Below are 19,843 nucleotides of genomic sequence, written 5' to 3' on the forward strand. Positions count from 1 at the left end.
CACCACTGGGAAGAGCCACCCCATATCCCCCTGTAGGGCCAGTACACTTACCATGTCTGTGCTGAGTTTTAGTGGGCACCACATAGCACAGATAGATGAAAGAAAAAGGGAAAGATTTCTGAGAATACTTACTGGGAATACAAATCCCAGTAGAAATATTAGACGTATAAGATCAAAATTTTGATCTTAGTGTTGATTTTTTTTCTTAAATGCACACTGCTTTCAGCTTTAAGATGTACATTTTATGTATTGTTACCCAATTAGATGAAAAGCAGCTAAATCTGTCATTATGTGAATGATCTGTTTGATGAAATTACAGAAAATGTGTAGTCCCTTATTTTGATCAGATACATTGTTCAATTTCACAATTGAAGCTTGACTTCCATTTCTGAGCAGGTGATCTCCTCCATTTGAAGTGCAGAGCTTACTCAGAGATGTGCAGCTTTCACTGGAGTTGATTTAGAGAGAGGTTTGGTGAAACTCGAGGAAGGGGTTTATCTTGGAGTCTCCTGTTCTTGTTTGAACAGCCTGCAGGGATTAACTTGTGGTTGGGTCTGAGCCAGAGAGATAAATGACATAGCCCTTGTGTGCTCACATTCAGAGGGAGCTCTTGCCAAAATGGGACAAGGAAGGATTGTGTTAAAGAGAGTTCAGGACATCTTAATACAGCAGGATGATCCAGTCTGTTCTCTGGACTTTATGGGGAGTGCTGAGCCGAACCTCGGGGGACTGTCGGTTTAGTATGCAAGTGGCATCGACCAGGGGAAGCCATGCCACTTGGGAACAATGCTGGGTGGGCCCCCCCCTTTGTAACACAATTTTTTTTTTTAACAGCCTCATGAACACAAAGGAAATAAATCCACACAAGGAAAGGGGAAACACTAAATTTTATTAAAGTGGTTCTCAAAATTCAGGTCCTGAATTTCTAAAGCAGGAAAGTTTAGATGAAGGTTGGGAATGTCTCACAAATGCACATATTGTTCTTCACACGCAATATGGCATTGCTCAGCAGTAGCTGATTTCAGAGAACATAATGAGTTTAAAGCCTTTTTGAGGAGAGTCATGAAAACACCTTTCAAACAACTTGCATCCCCCTATAGTCCCGGTGTTTACTGGGCAGTCATAGAAAGCCAGTTCAGAAAGTAGAGGAATTTTTCCTTATGTAGGGATTGGGTTCGAAAGGTGAAGTTTAAGGTAAAAATAAAGCATGTTTAAAATTGCCCTTGGAAATCTCTTAAGTTGCCCATAAAATGCAGTATGTTAGGTTATACATATATATATGTGTGTGTGTATGGGTCATATATAAATACGTGTGTGTGTGTGTGTATATAAATATGTGTGTGTGTGTATGTCTGGTCATATATAAATATTCACTAATTTGAGTATGTAGAAGTGTACAATGCACAACATTTAATAGAATAATATATAACAATAATATAATACACAGTGAAGTATTATTTTACAGTATTGTGTAAATAGTCACGTAGACCACCCCTAGTTGCAGGTATGGAAGTTACGAGTATCACGAGTATCACCTGGGGCTCCCAGCCCTGCTCTGCTCCACTTCCTCCACACGAACTAACTGCTTTCACGACCCCTGCCTGTGTTCCCTTGAAGAGCTACTCGCTCTGTCCAGGAGTCCAGTGACCCATTTCTGGGCCCCACAGGACCAAATGTGACTATGTGGGGCCGGTCTTGTCCCTCTGTACCCTCTCCCACCGTGCCATGGGCAGCAGTGAGATGACAGCATTGCATTTTTCATCTTCAGGGACTTTTCTCCTGTTTTCATTGGTGGGAGGCAGATGACAGAAAGACTTGCACAATGCAAATGGTGCAATCGAGAAAACCCCAGGGCCTAGAATCACACGCAGGCTGACAAAACCTGTCTCAAAAGATTCGGCAGCTGTGCGTGTACCAGGGATGGAGGCCACGCGCCTTTATGTCTCTGGATCTCCACACCTGTCGCTGAGAACAAGCCAACAGGAGTTCCACCCACATTATCTTCTGATATTTAAACAAAATGAATCTATTCTCACAATCCCTTAAGACCAACTCCCTGTTAAAACCTAATGGGATTCTGAGGTAGTGCCAGGGCCTGCCTGATGGTATCTGTACAATCAAAAACACAGTCTAGCCTTCCCATTGTTTTCTTTTTCCTTTTGGTCAGAGGGGTCACCGCCCAACACACATTTATAACGTGGCCTGTGATAAGGAGAGGCTGCTCACTTATCTCGAGGTGGATGACAGAAAAAGTGTCGGGAAGAAGATACCACGATCCCTCAAATGCACAGCAACATGAGGTGAAAATTACCCTTTAATCCAAAGACTCACAGGTTCTGCCTTCCATTAAACCCAAACGCCCATTTTATTATAGACATGAGCCAGGGGGATCCCTGGGTGGCACAGCTGTTTAGCGCCTGCCTTTGGCTCAGGGTGTGATCCTGGAGACCCGGGATCGAATCCCACATCGGGCTCCCGGTGCATGGAGCCTGCTTCTCCCTCTGCCCATGTCTCTGCCTCTCTCTCTCTCTCTCTCTCTCTCTCTCTCTCTCTGTGTGTGTGTGTGTGACTATTGTAAATAAATAAAAATTAAAAAAAAAAAAGACATGAGCCAGTTATATATGACTCACTGGGAAAGTGCATTTTATGATCTTGTCAGAAGAAATGGTTTCACTGGGATCATTTTAAGCCAATAATTTTATACCTACCTCCTCCTAAATATCTAGGACATTAACTTATTAACCATTTTAGTGTCAAGCCTAATGCATTTTAAATACTTAAAACAAATACCAGGAAACTATGGGGATTTCAGAATGGATTTTCTGTTGGCATTTAGTGCTTCCACATATCAGGGGGATCACTGTCTGCAGATTTGCAGGGAAGGGGCTCCATTCTCTGCCTCTTCCACACATGAAGCTCTCCTGTTGTTCCAGGGGAGGGAGAACGTGCATGTGGGATGAAAATCAGGTTGATGATTTCAGAACCAGGTTCATGTCTATTTGACTGAGGAGGTCCTGGTACCCACCAGTGGGATGACATTGAAACCTTGTCCCCTCCTCCACACAGCTCTGCCGGCTGGTTCTGGGATGTCCAGGCTGCGGTTGGGGTGTGTGTGTGTGAGAAAGCAGTTGTAGATCACTGGTAACCCTTTCATTACAAAACTCGCTGATTTTTTTCCAGCCCTTTTGGCAGTGTCTACTCCTGCTGACCATTTTGGAAACATTGTACTTTTAATTTGCTTCTATAGACCCTACCCTGCTGGGGTCCTGTTACTTTCCCCATCACTCCACTGTCACCTTTGCCAGCTCCTCCTTTTCTGCTCATCTTTCTAAGGTTTTGATCCTTGGAATTCTGTCCCCAGCCACCTTTTCTTTTCATGCTACATGGCTAGTGTGTTAGGTTGAGTAATGGCCTTCAAGGTGTCACGCCCTAATCCCCAGACCGGTGAATATGGGATGTCCTTGGCAAAAAGGACTTTGCAGATATGACTGAGGTTAAAGATCTTGAGATGGGCTGAGCAACCTGGATGAAAAAGGAGGGCCCAATCTAATCAGAAGAGCCTTTAAAAGCAGTGACTGTTGGCTTTGAGGATGGAGAGATGGGGCCAGTAGCTGGGGATTGTGGGAACCTCTAGGAGCTGAGAACCACACTTGGCTGACAGCCAGCAAGGAAATGGGGACCTGAAGTCTCGCAGATCTGGATTCTACTAACAACCTTGATTTCATCCTGTGAGGCTCTGAGCAAAGAACCAGCTGAGCCATGATGTGCTACTTTCTACCTGCAGAACTGTGAGATAATACATTTCTGTTGTTTTCAGCTGCTAAGTTCGTAGCAATTTGTTGCACCAGCCATAGGAAATGAATACATCCATCCTGAATGGTCTGTCTACTCTCACAGCTTCAACTCACCATGTAAAGGACAACGAATCCCTGTTCACCTTGCTGAATTCCATCCCGTCAGGACCACCTTCTGCTGGGCAGCTCTACCCGGATATCTTAAAGACATGTCCAACCCTACCTATTAGAAAGTGAACTAATTTTCTTCCTTCCTAAATCTTCTCTTCCTCTGGTGTTCTCCATTGCCGACCCACCAACCCAGAGACCTGGCTTTATGCTGTATTCCTTCTCTCTGACTGCTTGTGTGGCCTCACCTCCATTGGGTCTTTGTTGAACTGTCACCATCTCAAGGAAGGCTCCCCTGATCATCCTGTTTATTTTATTTTTTATTTATTTTTATTTTTTATTTTTTTTGATCATCCTGTTTAAGATGGCAGCCCTCCCCTGATACACACATTGTCTTTTTTTTTTTTTTTTTTTTAAGATTATTTGAGAGAGAGAAAAAGTGCGGGAGGGGCAGAGGGAGAGGGAGAGAGAGTCCCAAGCCGACTCCGTGCTGAGTGCTGAGCCCGACACGGGGCTCAATCTCACAACACCTGAGATCACGCCCTGAGCCAAATCCAAGAGTCGAACGCCTAGGCGACAGTGATGCCCAGGCGCCCCCACGTTGTCTTTTTATACTTATCGACATCTGCTGTATTATACTCACTTCTTTGCTTTTCTCTCTCCCCACTTGGAATGTAGGCTCCATGTCTGTTTTTTTTTTAACTTCACAATAATCCTATTTTTTTCATTTCTCAAAAGCTATGATCATACATATGCCACAGCAAAGTTTGTAAGAATTTCCTTCCTTTTTTCTTAAATTTAAATTCAATTTGCCAACATACAGTATAACACCCAGTGCTCATCCCATCAAGTGCCCTCCTAGTGCCCGTCACCCAGTTACCCCACCCCCCTACCCACGTCCACTTCCGAAACCCTTTGTCTGTTTTATTGTATTCATTCTATTTAACAAGCAGTAACACAGAAGTTCCCAAACGAGTTTAGGCACCTCTGAGCAGTTGTACAAATACCCACTTATTTAATACTCTTGTTTCCACTGTTGTATTGCTAGCTTCTAGACTAGTGCCCAGCCCATAATAGTTGTTTGATATGTAGTTGCTGAGTGAATGAATGAATGAATTCAACCCAAAGCTAATTCCTGTTAATTGTATTTCCCTACTGTCTTTATTTTTTAATTGTTTTTTAAATATTTTATTTATTCATGAGAGACACACAGAGAGGCAGAGACACAGGCAGAGGGAGAAGCAGGCTTCCTGGGGGGAGTCCAATGTGGGACTCCATCCCAGGACCCCGGGATCATGACCTGAGGCCAAGGCAGACACTCAACCACTGAGCCACCCAGGGGTCCCTCCCTACTGTCTTTTAGATCAACCCACTTTGTCCATCCCACGAACGTGATCTGAATCCAGGCCTCCTGCATCATAGTAGCAGTGTTGAAGAGATCCTCTCACCTGCAGTCCTCTTCCCTACAGCCAACCCATTCTGCAGTGTAGCTGCAGGGAAATTGTTCTCATGGACATAACACACTCATCTGTCAAACCCCAAAAGGCTTCCCTTTGTAGGAGGAAACCCACATTCCCACGGGGACCTATGAGGCCTTCCTTGACTTCCCTCTGCTTCCTCTCTCCATCCTTGTTTCTCCCTATGCCCCTTACTGCCCCCCTTCCCCCGCCTTCCTCCCACGTTAATCTTCAGCTAGCCTGAACGTTTAGTTTCCCAAGTGTGTCCTTTCTCCCTTTACTTCCGAGCCGGTACAGGAGTTCCTTCTTTTCAAGGTGTCACCCTGGTCTCTCTGCCTTGCTACCTGCCCTGTTCCTTGCACAGCACTTGGATTTCAGCTATGTTCTTCTCCCGCATGTCTCCTCCCTGACCCCCACTGGTCTCTCTGCTATGGGAAGCGCCTGTCTTTGTGCTCACTAGCTGTTCTGTCTTGGCCTCTCCTCTTCCCTCCTACAGTGTTGTAAAGACCTCTTTACCCCTGCTATTCCCTCGCTAGTTCACCAGGTTGCTGAGGCCATGGGCTGGATCACCGGCTGGCACCAAACAGGGGCTCAGTGCATACCCACCAAACCAGTGCATTGGCTTCCTGGGGCTTCGTGAACCCAGGCCAGGCGATCTCACCAGCCAAAGGGGCACTTGCTCTGCCAGTATTGATTTGCAGGCACAATTATATGTGTAAATGCATTTTCACTGTTCTGCCTTAGGACCCAATTTTTGAAAATTAGATTTTAAATGTCCCATCCTCCTCACTTACATCTCATGCTTCTAGACATTTAGCGCATAATTTAAAATGAAAGGCATAGAAAATTGGACTCATTTAGTTTACTCTACTTGAAATCCATGTTAGGCTATTTTTAAATTCTCATGGATCTTGTGCTCTTTAGGGTGTGTTTGAGAGGGAAGGAGGGAAGGAGGGAGGGAGAGAGGGAGGGAGAGCAAAAGGGAGGGAGGGAGGAAGGAAGGAAGGGAGGAAGGAAGGAAGGAAGACACTTGTAAGCTATGAAGAGATGCCCCATGTTATTATTGTACTTTGTTTTAATACACTCTCTTCACATTAGCATTACCCCAAATACAATTTCCAAAGTCAAAGACTAAAAATGAGATTCAGCCTCAACATTTGCTGCATTTCATTCTCAATTGCATGAGGGGCAGCTTGCACTGTGAATCGCAGTGGGAGTTTCAACATTCTTCTGCTTTCTAGCCAACGCATTTCTCTGTCTCTGCCATGCCCACTGCAGACGGCAGGTGGGAGCTGATTAAGATGCTGGCATTAGCAGTGGGTACAGACCCCCTGACTTACATACCCTGCTCTCCTAGGCACCTATGAGAACAGGTGGGCTGGCTTAGGCACTCTCTTCACCCACAGTCCTGAATTCCCATTCTCACGTTAGAAGTTGGCCCATAAAACCTTGTGCTCTCACGTGCATTCCTATATGAAGCTGCTCTGTAGCCATAGGCTGTGAGCTGGAGAGCCCTTGCAGGGGGTAGTGCTGAGTGTTCATACTGAAGTTGAGTCTATAAGGCACCAGTGACCCCTGATGTCTCCTGACACTCGGCCCACAGCTGACCCTCACTCTCCCCAGGGATGCCGGAATGCCCCCTGCCTGTGCTCATAGTCAGGATGTTTCCCCACATGCCATTCTCTGCTGTATGAAGCAATAGCAAGACTCAGCAGCAACGCCAGGGAAGCGAAATAAGATGCACGTTGTAACAAAGCTAATAGATAATCTAACAAATGCATAGGGAAATGCACTGTGGGGTGCTGTACTCCTGAAACCTAAAGAGAGGGACAGAGAAATAAAAACAGATGAAAACCACCACCACCACTACCACTACCAGGTAAATGAGCCCATAGATAGAATAAATACCAGATGTTGTAAGGCCCATGAAGGCAACAATCAAGGATCAGAGAGAAAATAACTGGGATAGAAAGCAGCCAGTGACCAAGGGGGAAGCGCCCTCTAAGGAGTCAACATTTGAGCTGAAGCTTACGGATAAGAAAACAGCTTCTGCCCAGGGAGCAGGGGAGGAGGGCCAGGCAGAGGGCAGGGAAAGAGTCTAGTGTGGAGAGGTTGAGGCCAGGCCAGGGTGCCAGGGGGTGAGGTGTGGGTGGGGAGACAGGAGACTGACTGTGCCGCACCTGCAGGGTTTGTGGAAAGGTCTAGATTTGTTTCCAAGGTCAAAGGGAAGCCAGCACAGGGTGTTAAGCAAGGTTTCATGTCCTTTCTCTCATAAGAAGGGCCGGGGGATCCCTGGGTGGCGCAGCGGTTCGGCGCCTGCCTTTGGCCCAGGGCACGATCCTGGAGACCCGGGATCGAATCCCACATCGGGCTCCCGGTGCATGGAGCCTGCTTCTCCCTCTGCCTGTGTCTCTGCCTCTCTCTCTCTGTGACTATCATGAATAAATAATAATAAAAAAAATTAAAAAAAAAAAAAAAAAGAAGGGCCATCGTAGAAAGGTTGGGAATCTCAGGTTCTTTCCGTTCCGGGGGCCCAACTGAGTGGCCCTGGCAAAGACAGAACTAATAGTTTCCAGAGTTCTGCGGCCAGCCTTCCCTGAGTAGAAATAGAAAATACAATGGCCAGGGGATCCCTGGGTGGCGCAGCGGTTTGGCGCCTGCCTTTGGCCCAGGGCGCGATCCTGGAGACCCAGGATCGAATCCCACGTCGGGCTACCGGTGCATGGAGCCTGCTTCTCCCTCTGCCTGTGTCTCTGCCTCTCTATCTCTCTCTCTATGACTATCATAAGTAAATAAATAAAAAATTTAAAAAAAAAAAAAAAAAGAAAATACAATGGCCAGATGTGCCAAGCCTCAGTTCAGGGCACCATGTCAGACCCTCAGAAGTGCAGGGTGGGCACTCTCGGCCCTACCACCCCTCGTGATGAGCACCCAACAAGGCCTGCATCCCTGATACCTGTCCCGGCAAGGAGCCATCTGGGAGCCTCCTACTACACATCATTGCCTGGGCTGTGGAAGTTCAAGGATTATGTTCCCTGGCAGTTGTTTTGATAAGGCTGAAATTCAGCTCTTTCATAATGTTGTATTCATTGCTGATAAGGCTTGTCTCTTTCTTTTCCCTTGTCCATTATAGAATTAGTGGCACATGTTGGTGAGAGCAGACTCATCACTACTCTATGTGAGGCTGGGGCAGAGATACAGCACAAGGCACATATACTGTGTATCTGATTATAAATCTGGTAAATGGCTGAATGTAGCATGTTCTATTGTCCTAAGTTGAGAGTTTCAAGTATAGGTTTTATTATTAATCAGGTATGGTCAGGCCAACGATTGCCATTGAAAAGAGAGTTTGTAGGTCACAGGTCCCAAGGGGAGGCACAGGCCACACCATGGAGGTCACATGGGGAAGTGCCGGGCTCAGTCTGGAGGCAGAGGGATTGAGGGGGAAATGTAGTCAAGAGCCTTTATTGTGAGGGAAGGGACAGGTGCAACAGGGCATGCAGGCTGAGGACTGGCTGGTTTGAATAATTTCAGGGCAGGGCTCTGGGGCACAGGGATGTCCCTGGTTGTCTGGTACCAGGCCCTGGAGGACAAGGTCACACCACCCCTCAAGATGAGCACCCAACAAGACCTGCATCCCCGATGCCTGTCCCAGTAGGGTGATCCTGGACCGAAGAGTTTGGGAAGATGAGTCATTTCAGGCAGAAGCAAGAGGCTTCATTCAGGCTGTTTTCCTCTGAGATTTTATATCGTATGGTCGTTCCCACCTGACACATGTTTGTCCTGAGGAAGCAGGGATGCAAACTATTCATGTTTTTCCTCTGCTAGTTTTTTCAACATCCTGGCTTTATGACCCATGCCAGCATGGGCTGTGTGTTGAAGGGGAGGAGAGGCATGCTGCTTACACCTGGCCTCTCAGAAGACTTGGTCCACGGCAGCAGGTGCCTGGTCATGTGTGGCCTGGTCATGGGGCCATGTGGAGGTGACAGCAAGTGCCTAGATGTGGGCACTGCGTGTGTGTGTGTGTGTGTGTGTGTGTGTGTGTGTTTGTGATGGGGGTTGTCACTAGAAGGAAGGAATCTTACAGCCAGTTAAACTCATACTTTATTATAAAAAGATTTTATTTATTTATTTGAGACAGAGAGAGACAGAGAGAGAGAGAGAGAGAGAGAATGAGCAGAGGTGGGGAAGGGCAGAGGGAGAGGGAGAAGCAGACTCCCCACTGAGCAGAGAGCCCCATTGCGGGTTTCAATTCCAGGATCCTGAGATCAGGACCTGAGTTGAAGACAGACGCTTAACTGACTGAGCCACCCAGGTGCTCCTAAACTCATACTTTTGGGAAATTGTCCCTACATGGAAAATTGTTCCCATCTGATTGGTGCCTCAGTGTGACCCATCTGGCTTTTTCCCCACTTCTTCTGTGTAAGGCTTGAGAAAATACATCAACAAGAAAGCTATAGGTAGGATCTTAGATAGGTAGGATCTTAGGGATTTTGCCTTCTTGGGAGTGTCTTCTTGATACGTCTGCATCTACCTCCTCCTTTTAGCACTTGAGCACAGTGAGGGGAGGGTGGGGACACTGTGCACTGCATCCTGTGGGCTGTGTGCTATTGTCTTACCTTGGAGGGAGGTCATGTCTGCTGCTTGGTAAAGGCATGCCCTTCGTTTGGAGCCTTGAATGGAACCAAACCCTGGGTTGTTCACCCCAGGTGGAAGGATCATTTGGTAGTGGTGGCTGCTAGCTGGCCTTTATGCGGGGGGAAAAAAAAAGCCAGTTCACTTTTAGACGTTGTCACAGTTTGTAAGGGCTCAGGATTGTCTGTGTAGTCCCCATGTAATCCAGGTTATTGGGGAGTTGCCCTGTTCAAGTGCCCACCAAGTAGCATGAGAAGCACGGGTGAGCAGGAGGTTGATGTCTCTTTGTTGCAGGAGGTGTGGTTGATGACTGGGTGTTTAAAGATGGGAGTTCTGCAACCTTCTCTCTTTATTTCATTCCATACCTCTCGCTCTCATCTCCTGTGTGCTGTTTTGTTTATAATGGAACTGAGGCGTATCTGTAGATTCATCTCCTTCTCATTTCACAGGTCCTCTTTTTCAGGGAGCCCACGTGGCCCTGCCTGTCCCTTCACCCTGGGTTGCATTTGTGTCTCTCCTGCACCCTCCAGGGAGTCATTCTCTGATGACCTCAGGCACTTGGCATCCTGATAATCTGTTCTGATTTCCATCTCCTTATCAGGCTGTCAATCCCCTGAGAACAGAAATTGTCTGGTCTCTACTGTGGCTTCCCCAGTGGCTGGCATAATACCTGGCCTATAGCTTGTGTCACAGGACCTACTGGGTACCTCCTCTGAGCCCAGGATTGCGCTGGGCGCTAAGGGTTCAAAGAAGATACAATTTGAGCAGAGAGATCAGCCATGTCCCACATAAACTTGATGGCTATAGGAAGGTGTGAAAGATCTGCAGAAGCCCAGAAGGAGTGAGAGGCACCATGGGAAGAGGGGGCACAGGGCAAGAAAGCAGGCTCTTATAGCCCAGAGAGTGTCTTAGTGGGTAGGAAGGCAGAAAACATTTGAAGAGGATATTCCAGGCAGAGGAAACAGAGCAGAGGTGTGACCCTCAGGCATCAGAAATGACACTGCATTGACTCAAGTCACCATGGTGGAGGTGGGGATGGGTTGGGCAGCGGGGTGGTGGGCCCAGGGCCTTGAGAGCTAATCTGTGTCAGCTTCATCTTCAAACTGGGACCCAATTGTAGCTGCACGCAGCCCCCAGCCATTTGTCTGCAAGGCACTGGAGAATGAGGATCCTCTTCAATTTGTGCACATTTGAAAACTCTGGAGCAAGGAGCCAGTTGGTTCATATGAGTGTCTCCTCTACCCAGGAAAGACTCAGCCAAGAAGCCAGTGGGTGCTAGGATATGCCGGTAAGGGGTTGGGTTGAGGATGATTAGCACCTCAAAACGGAAGGGTGTTGGGCAGATAATCCCTCTGCTGGAGGTGGTGAACATGGGTTGATATGCTATGGGACTGATAAGCAGAGCTGTTGGTGATGTTAAAATCTTTCCCTCTGTATCCCTAGCACTACCTTGCCCAAATCTGCTGGGTGCAAGGAGCAAGGCCATTAACTGAGCTGCCTGCTTAGTTACTTCCCAAGATAGCTCAGAGGGGCACATCCAACATGGGGAATCCATGAAGTTGGGGATCTCATTGGCTTCAGATAGTTGCTGTTCCTTGCCCTGGAGCACACTCTGAGTTGTCCTGCCAGCATTCCAGGATCTCTCTTGCAGGGGCAATAACTCAGGTCAGACCTTGGGTGTTCTTGTGTCCAATATAGAGATGCCAGTTTCAAATCTTTCACAGTTAAGGGAAAAGTAAATTCTTTCCTTCTGTGAAATATAGAATGCCTTCAGTGAAATTCGTCAGTTATGTTTCATGACAATTGGGCAGCAGGATGATGTATTTGAGAACACATAGACTTTGTTATAAAACTGAACTGGGTCTGAGTTTTTTTAGTTACTCCTTGAATGAACTTCCTTCAGCCTCAGTCTTCTTATCCTCAAAAGGATTTGGGGAGTTATTGTAAATAGATAATGCACCCACATGGATGCATCATGCTGGCACCTCATGAGCTCACTTTCCTTCGCTTAAGAAGATCAAATGTGGATTTGGGCTTTTTTTTTAAAAACACATATTGTTTAAGAAAACAGTATTCCGTTTTAAAAACCAAGCCCCACATTCCATTCCTTAGTCTGCCTGTCAAAGAGAAGAGAAGTAAATCATGTGTGTATCTGTGGGTGTGGTGTGCATGTTTGAGGGGAGTAAGGAGAAAGAAGTAAAGAATAAAGTATATATTCTCAAATGTACACTACCAGGCAATGTAAATAAATAGACATTTTAAGCAATTTTTAAAATATTGTAAATGGATCTCCAGTTCACAACTCTTTCAATTATTTTTTTTAAAGATTTATTTATTTATTTGAGAGAGAGAGCGCCTATGTGCATGTGCAGGAGTGGGGGGAGGGGCAGATAGAGGAGGAGACAAGCACACTCCTCGCTGAGCGGGGAGCTGATGCAGGGCTCAGTCTCATGACCCTAAGACCAGGCCTGAGCCGAAACCAAGGATTTGATGCTCAAATGACCGAGCCACACAGGTGCCCTTCAAGTCTTTTAAGTTATATGTGCTAGAAAGCAAGAAGTCGAACCTGAGCCTGCTACTGTCTTGCAGGGAGAGTTGGGAGAGGGAGCTTGTCTTTCCATTTGGTAGAAACATTTGGCTGGTGAGGACATGCACACCGGGGCTGCGGTGTGAGGCTGCTCGGGATTAGCGTTAGCTTTTTTTCTGACCTGCTTTCCATACCATGCATACTTGGTTTTTCTTCTTGTCTTTGAATTGTGCTGATTTATTAGGCTGTGTGCTTCAAGGGCACCGGGAGATTGCATGTAGGCGCAGGTCTGAACTGGGAAAGTGAGAATTACTGTATCAGATGATACCCAATTAACTCGGGACAAGCACAGCAGGTGAAATTGGAACTCTGGGCTTTTATCTTTTATGGACTGGAATCACTCACTATATATTAAATATTTTTAAACCTAGTAGAGCTTACCTACTCGTTTCTCCTTCCTTCCTACCTGCCCACCATCTCTTCCCACCCAACCAGGCGTGGTTTCTACAGACAAGGGTGTCAAGATGGACAAGTCACTGAGATGAGCTTTGGGTTCAAGGGCAGTGGGGAGGGCTCCCTGAGGCAGCCACGAGGCATCTGGGGGGATGGCCTTTGCCACACACCAGCACGCGGAGCAAAATGGCACAGGTGAAGCATAAACACAGTTCAGAATAATTAGTTTTACTTCCTTAGTGGGCAACAGAGTCAGATGATGCCCCAGTTCTGAAAAAGCTTTTCCACCCTCTGACCTTTGGGTGCCTCTGCCAGTGTGAGCCTATCGTAACACAACATTCCTACTCAGATCCCCCCAAAGGAGAACATCTGGTTGCAGGAGTTCATCGCTGTGTCTGCTTCCAGGTGTGGCTGTGATACTGGTGGTAGAAGCTCAGAGCCTGTGCTTTTGGATCTGCCCAATTCCTGCAGGCACCCTGCCTTCTTTGGTGTGGGATACTAATCTTAATGTAAGCTGAGGGGAAAAAATGATTCAGAAATTATTGAGAGGGTGAAATAATATGACATTAAATGCCCAATATTCTAAAACACAAATCTGATTTTATGTGCAACTGCTGTTTCAGATTACCCATGCCTCCTGCGGCTTCAGCCAGCATGGAAAATCCTTTAAGATTTCTACTTCATTCACTTCCTCAGGAAGTCCATTTCTAACCCCCTCACGCAGGGCGGAATCTCTTCTGCATCGCTCCCAGAACAGACTGCTGTTTTAAGTTTCAATCACTGAACTCGACTCGTTTTTATTCATCATGCATTTGTGTGACTGTTTTCTGTTGCCAAACCTGGTGTCCTCCAGGCTAAGGGCCGCATCTGAGTCATGTCTACAGTGGCAGTGCCATGTGATTCATGTTTACAGCGGCAGTGCCCAATGCACAACTCGGCACAAGGCAGGCATTGAAGAAACTCTAGTGGGTATAAGAATGAGAGTCAGGCACGCCCCTAAAAGAGAAGCCTGCTCTTTGGTATCATTTATTAATGCTGTCAGATCCATATCTGGCCATTTTTCTTCTCTCTGCAAATCTCTTATCGACATCAGACGAAAAAAGAGAGAGAAATTAACACGCTGAATGATGACCTGCCAATGAGAAGTGAAGCCGTTGTTCATTTAGTGATGGTGTGTTTATTTGGTATCCACCCCAGGGAATTGACAATGACCAGCCAAAAGCCCAGGAACCCACCTGAGATTCTATTTAAATGACCACCTTGCATAGTGGTAACAGAAAATGCTATAAATAAACAAATAGATACATGCAAATAAAAATCTGTTTGTAAAACCAAGTGAAGTTGGCGTCCTATTATTAGGAGCAAACAACATGAATATAAGCCTCAGAGAATTATTAATCATTTTCTGGTGCAACCTACTATGAAATCACCTTGGCCTATACCCTTTACATGTATATATGTAGACATATATATGTGAATATGTATTCATATTAATGGTGATTTATTTTAGGCAGATATGCTAGCAGCATTCTTCCCTGCAATTTACATACAATCAGGTTTCCATTTATTGATGGCTGTTCTTTATAATTGTCCATGCTTTTTGCAGCTCTGACTTTTTAGAGCAATCTTTGGTCTTTCCTTGATTTACTTTCTGTGCGAACACCGGCTTCATTTTGTTGGTGGCTAAAATTTCACAGGTATTTATTCTATGTGCATTTTCTGAACCCCTGTGTTATTTAAAATGGAAGTCATGGGTTCCATAACAATGGGCTCTGGGATGATCCCTCACTGGCTGTGTGACTTTGGTCCTTGCTGCCTTTCTGTGTCATCTACGTAAAATGAGGATAATAATAGAGCTGCTTCGTAGGTACTATCATTGTTTAGTGTTTAGAACAAGCCCAGGAAGTGCTCAATGAAATGTCATTGATATCATTACCTTGGTGTCATGTTTTCTGCATGGTGACTTTCCAGTGTTACAAGATCACTCTATTATTATCAGGCACTCATGGTTGTCATTTCCCTCTTGCCCTCCAGTGTAAAAGTTGACTTGTGTAGTGCTTCACAGCATGGATTCCACCATCTTTCAAGGTCCTAGACAACACTAATCCATCCCACATATCAAGACAAACAAGTTATAAGTCCATTTTTCTGTGTCTTTGACTTCCCTGGGTCTTCATTAGCCTAGTGTTACTACTCCATCTCGATGCATAGTTTGATTATTCAAAAAAACAGTAATTCTTTCATTCACTCCAACAGAAAAATACTATTTTAGATGTTTGAAAATTTCTCAGAATTCTGTAATTCCTCCTGTGTCTTTCACTCTTCCTTTTGGAGGATTTTACTAGTGGGAGCTAATTGTGTCTAAATCGAACCTTGAATAAGGATATTTGAAATCTAATGACTTGAGATGCCTGGGTGGCTCAGTGGTTGGGCCACTCCCTTTGGCTCAGGTCGTGATTCCTGGATCCGGGATCGAGCACTGCATCGGCTCCTGTGAAGAGCCTGTTTCTCCCTCTGCCTATGTCTCTGCCTCTCCCTCTCCCTCTCTCTCTGTCTCTCATGGTTAAATAAATAAATCTTAAAAAAAAAAAAGTCTGATGACTTATTTTTGTAAAGTGAGGCCAAACCTCATGTTACTAGAATTACTATGTTATTGGCAAATTCTTCTGAGAAAATGGCAAATGTTAGACAAACTTTGTGATTCGTGCTAAACTGATGGAGTCCCTTTGGTTTCCATTTTCAAATTTGAGGTGGTATTGTCCTGATCTCATGATGCTGTCCTTACGCATCAAAAAGGTGGTAGGGCTGAAGTTCTCCATATCACTGCTTCTTTCAATCTGATAGTGAGTCTGCCTGGATGTTGCTCATTTCCTGTACTAGTATCCTGACAAATATTGCTGTCCTTTTATGATGCAAACAAAGGATAAAATGCATTAAAACCAAGTTAGGCCTGTTTTCTACTTAACATTCCTTTACCTTCCTTGTGTATGCTTAAAAGGATATTGCTGGAAAAAAAAAAAAGATATTGCTGGGCAACTTGGTAGTGTTTTTTCATCAGACTTGGGGGCATTTGTGGATTATCAGTTATCATGAAGATTTATGGAAAATGTTGCTGTGCACTCCAGGGAGACATCCATGTTAGAGTCTCACCCCATAGCTATCTCTGTATCCCTTGAAGCCATGTCTCTTTTAGATTTAAATAGTGCCTCATATGGTGCCTGGTATGAAGTAGAACCTGGGTTAAATTCCCATAATGTTGATTTGTGTTTGTACCACACACTCTGCTAAATGTTTTCAGATTTACTGCACTTAATTATCAATCAGTTTTTGCTTAATTGGATTCATGAAATTAATTATATGAATTCCATTCTGATAATATTGCCGAACTCTGAATATCAGATTCCCTCAGCAAATGGAGAGGAGGGGAAATATTTCTGCATTTTTCATTAGGAGGCCTACTGACCTGGAGTATTCAGCTTCCTTCAGCACTACCCTTGGTTCTCAGAAGGTTGCCTCAATACCACTACCATTCTTCTAGTGTCCACTCTAAGAACAGATTAGGAAAAAAGGAAACAGAGGCACGATGAGAAGAGAAGAAAAGATGAGCTCTGTTCTCACTGCATCTTGGGCATTTTTTTTCTTTAGAGAGGGGGACGGAGAATCTTAAGCAGGCTCTATGCCCAGCATGGAGCCCAATGTGGGACTCGATCTCGCCACCCTGAGATCATGACCTGAGTGAGAATCAAGAGTCAGACCTCAACCAACTGAGCTGCCCAGGCACGCCAACTTGGGCATATTATTTAGGAAGATAAAAACTTAAATTCCCTGTCTATGGTCCTGGCCTTTCTGGATTGTTGTGAGTCAACCTAGTGCATATGCATGCAAGGCATTTTAGGCTGCCTGGCTGGGAGATGGGTCAAGATCCAATGAAGGCGGGATTTCAGTGTGACATCCTTGTCACATGGCAGCCTCTAGGCAAGTGGAAAAGCACATGAAACTGCCTATGTTCCTGTTTGGGTCCAGCAATGTCACTAACTGGAGACTTGGATGCTTAGATGAGCCAAGTATGTAGTGATTTCTGAACAAAATCATTAATATGGAATATATCTGGATTAATTTTAACATAAGAGTGTGGCTTTCTTATCCTCAAGGGAGGTGCTGTGCATTTTTCCCCCTTTGGATGAAAGATGCTATCACAATATAACCATAGTTACATATGATCACTAAGAGCTTCTTAAATTACTCTCACTTCCTAAGTGATATCATCTAGTCTCGCTGCTTCACCTGCCAATATCTTCCAAATGGCCATCTGCATGCCAGACCTTTTCTTGACTCATATATCCAACTTTGTCCTTGACATCCCCACCGGATGGCTCATAAGCTCAAAGTTATCAGATCCAAAATTGGACTCTTTTTGAGTTTCTCAACTGCTTTTATTTTTATCTTTTTCCAGTGTATTGAGGTATAATTGACAAATAAAATTGTAAGGTATTTAAAGTAAACAACATGGGGATCCCTGGGTGGCGCAGCGGTTTGGCACCTGCCTTTGGCCTAGGGCACGATCCTGGAGACCCGGGATCGAGTCCCATGTCGGGCTCCTGGTGCATGGAGCCTGCTTCTCCCTCTGCCTGTGTCTCTGCCTCTCTTTCTCTCTCTCCGTGTGACTATCATAAATAAATAAAAATTAAAAAAAAATTAAAGTAAACAACATGATGATTTGATACATATGTGTGTTGTGAAAGAACCCCTTCCCTCTTCATCTGGTTAATGAAAACATCCATCACCACTTGTATACCTTTTTTTTTTTGGTAAGAACATTTAAGTTCTACTCTCATAGCAAATTTCAGTCTAAGACTGAACTCTTGCTCGTCTCCCCAAACTGGTTTCACCTGTGAAACCTTCCCATCTCCATTGACAGCAATGCTGTTTTCCAGTGGCTCAGAGTGAAAACCTTGCAGTCATTCTTGATGGGTCTCTTTTTCACACACCTGAATTCAATCCATCAGGAACTCCTGCCATATCTATCTTTAAATTATATCCAAAATCTGCCTCTTATCACCCACTCCTGCAACACCATGGTCTCAGTCTCCCTTACCTCGTCCTAGATGATCACTCTAACTTTCCCGTCTCTCGACTTCTCTTGTGCCTTCCTAGACTCTATCTCAACATAGCAGCCATGAGCCAGATTGTCACCTTTCTTCTCCAGTGTTTTCCCATTTCACTCAGAGCACTCAAAATCCTGACATGGCTTTCCAGGAGCCATAGCTATATAACAAATCATGCCAAAACCTAATGACTTACAGTCATTTATTGTGTGTGCAAATTCTGTGTGTCAGGCATTTAGACCTGGAGCAACAGAGGTGGGTTGTCTCTGTTTCATGATGTCTGGGTCCCTCAGACTCTATGGCTCAGATCATCTGAAAGCTTGCTTACTCACATATCTGGCTGTTGGCTGAAAGCTTCTCCTGGGCCTTCAGCCAGAACACCTATGCATGGCTTCTCCATGTGGCTTGGGCTTCCACACAACCTGGTGGCTGAGTTGCCAGTAGAAAGAGGTGGGCAGAAGCTGGACCCTAGCCTCAGAGGTTAAAGAGCATCCTTCCTGTCATTCTCTATTGGTTGTAATGTCATAGCCTGTTCAGACTGAAGAGGAGAGAAATCGATTTCAGTGCTTGATGGAGAACAGCCAGGTTCTGGAATAGGGTGTGGGGCTGGGAATATTATTGTGGCTATGTTATGGAAACACAGCTTGCCACAATGGCCTGCATGGTGGGAGCTGAGCTATTTCTCTGCCTTCATCTCTTTTCCCAGACAAAATCTGCTCTAGATGTTGCTGGAGAAGTCAGGTGTGCTCCTGTCCTAGGACCTTTAGACAGGTTGGTCCTTCCACCTGTGCTGATCTTCCCAGTATGGCTGCTCATGTGCTCCCCCCACCTCTTCATACTTTTACTCAAATGTCAGTTTCCTAATGATGCCTGACCACTCTGCAGCCCCATTCTGATACCCTTCTTTCTCTTGCTTTGTAGTACTAACTTCTAGTTTTCTGTGAAACTCTTATGTTTATTCTTTATTACCTGCCCTTACCAGAATGAAGCGTTATATAGGCAGGAATCTTTATTGCTTCTGTTCACAGGTTTATTCCAAGGGCTTAGAACAGTGTGTGGCACATAAACATGTGTAGAATGTGAAAAAGAGTATTTCCAGTTTGCACATTCTAAATTTGTAGTACTTGCTCCAGATGAACTAGTGAACAGATTTCTGCTTCATGGATTCTTACCACCGCACCTTATTCTCCGTGCTAGCATAGTACTCAACACACAGTAGGTGCTAAAAATAAATATTTATTTGGAGAAAAAAAAACCTCAACACACCTTAAGTTGTAAATGAGGTTGGCATAAATCAAAAAGATAAAGAAACCAACTTAAATAATTGCTTTCACTGGGTACATTTCTATTTTTATCTATTATGAACTCATGAGTCAGAACTTTTGTTTGAATTTCTATGTAAATATTTGGTTTCTTTATGAGGAATTTTGAGATACTTTTTCCAGTTACAAACGTAGCCCCTGTCCCATACCCTAATACACACATATTGACAAAATCGGGTCATGAGTGTCCTCTAGGCTCAGGCTCAGGGCAGAGTCAGGCAGTATGGATTCTGCTTTCCACACATCCCAACTTTAGAGTGTCAATGCATGATTTGCCTTTGAGAATATAGGTTGGAATAAAAACACTAATAAACTCCACAATAGCAATAATAATGGTCATGATAGGAATGGCAGCAACATCACTAATTACAGCTACCATCTGATGGGGACTTCTCTGCTGCCACCTGCTCTTCTGGGTGCTTCATATTCACATCTCCATCAG

The 19,843-nt window shown here is 45.0% G+C and overlaps 1 protein-coding gene across 8 annotated transcripts in view; it reads left to right on the top strand.

Moving 5' to 3' along the window:
* Positions 1–19,843, top strand: part of DISC1 (DISC1 scaffold protein) — a 350,357-nt gene that overhangs the window by 256,473 nt on the left and 74,041 nt on the right. The gene's annotated exons all lie outside the window — the stretch shown is intronic.

Source organism: Vulpes lagopus, chromosome 3 (assembly GCF_018345385.1).
Source record: "Vulpes lagopus strain Blue_001 chromosome 3, ASM1834538v1, whole genome shotgun sequence".
NCBI lineage: Eukaryota > Metazoa > Chordata > Mammalia > Carnivora > Canidae > Vulpes > Vulpes lagopus.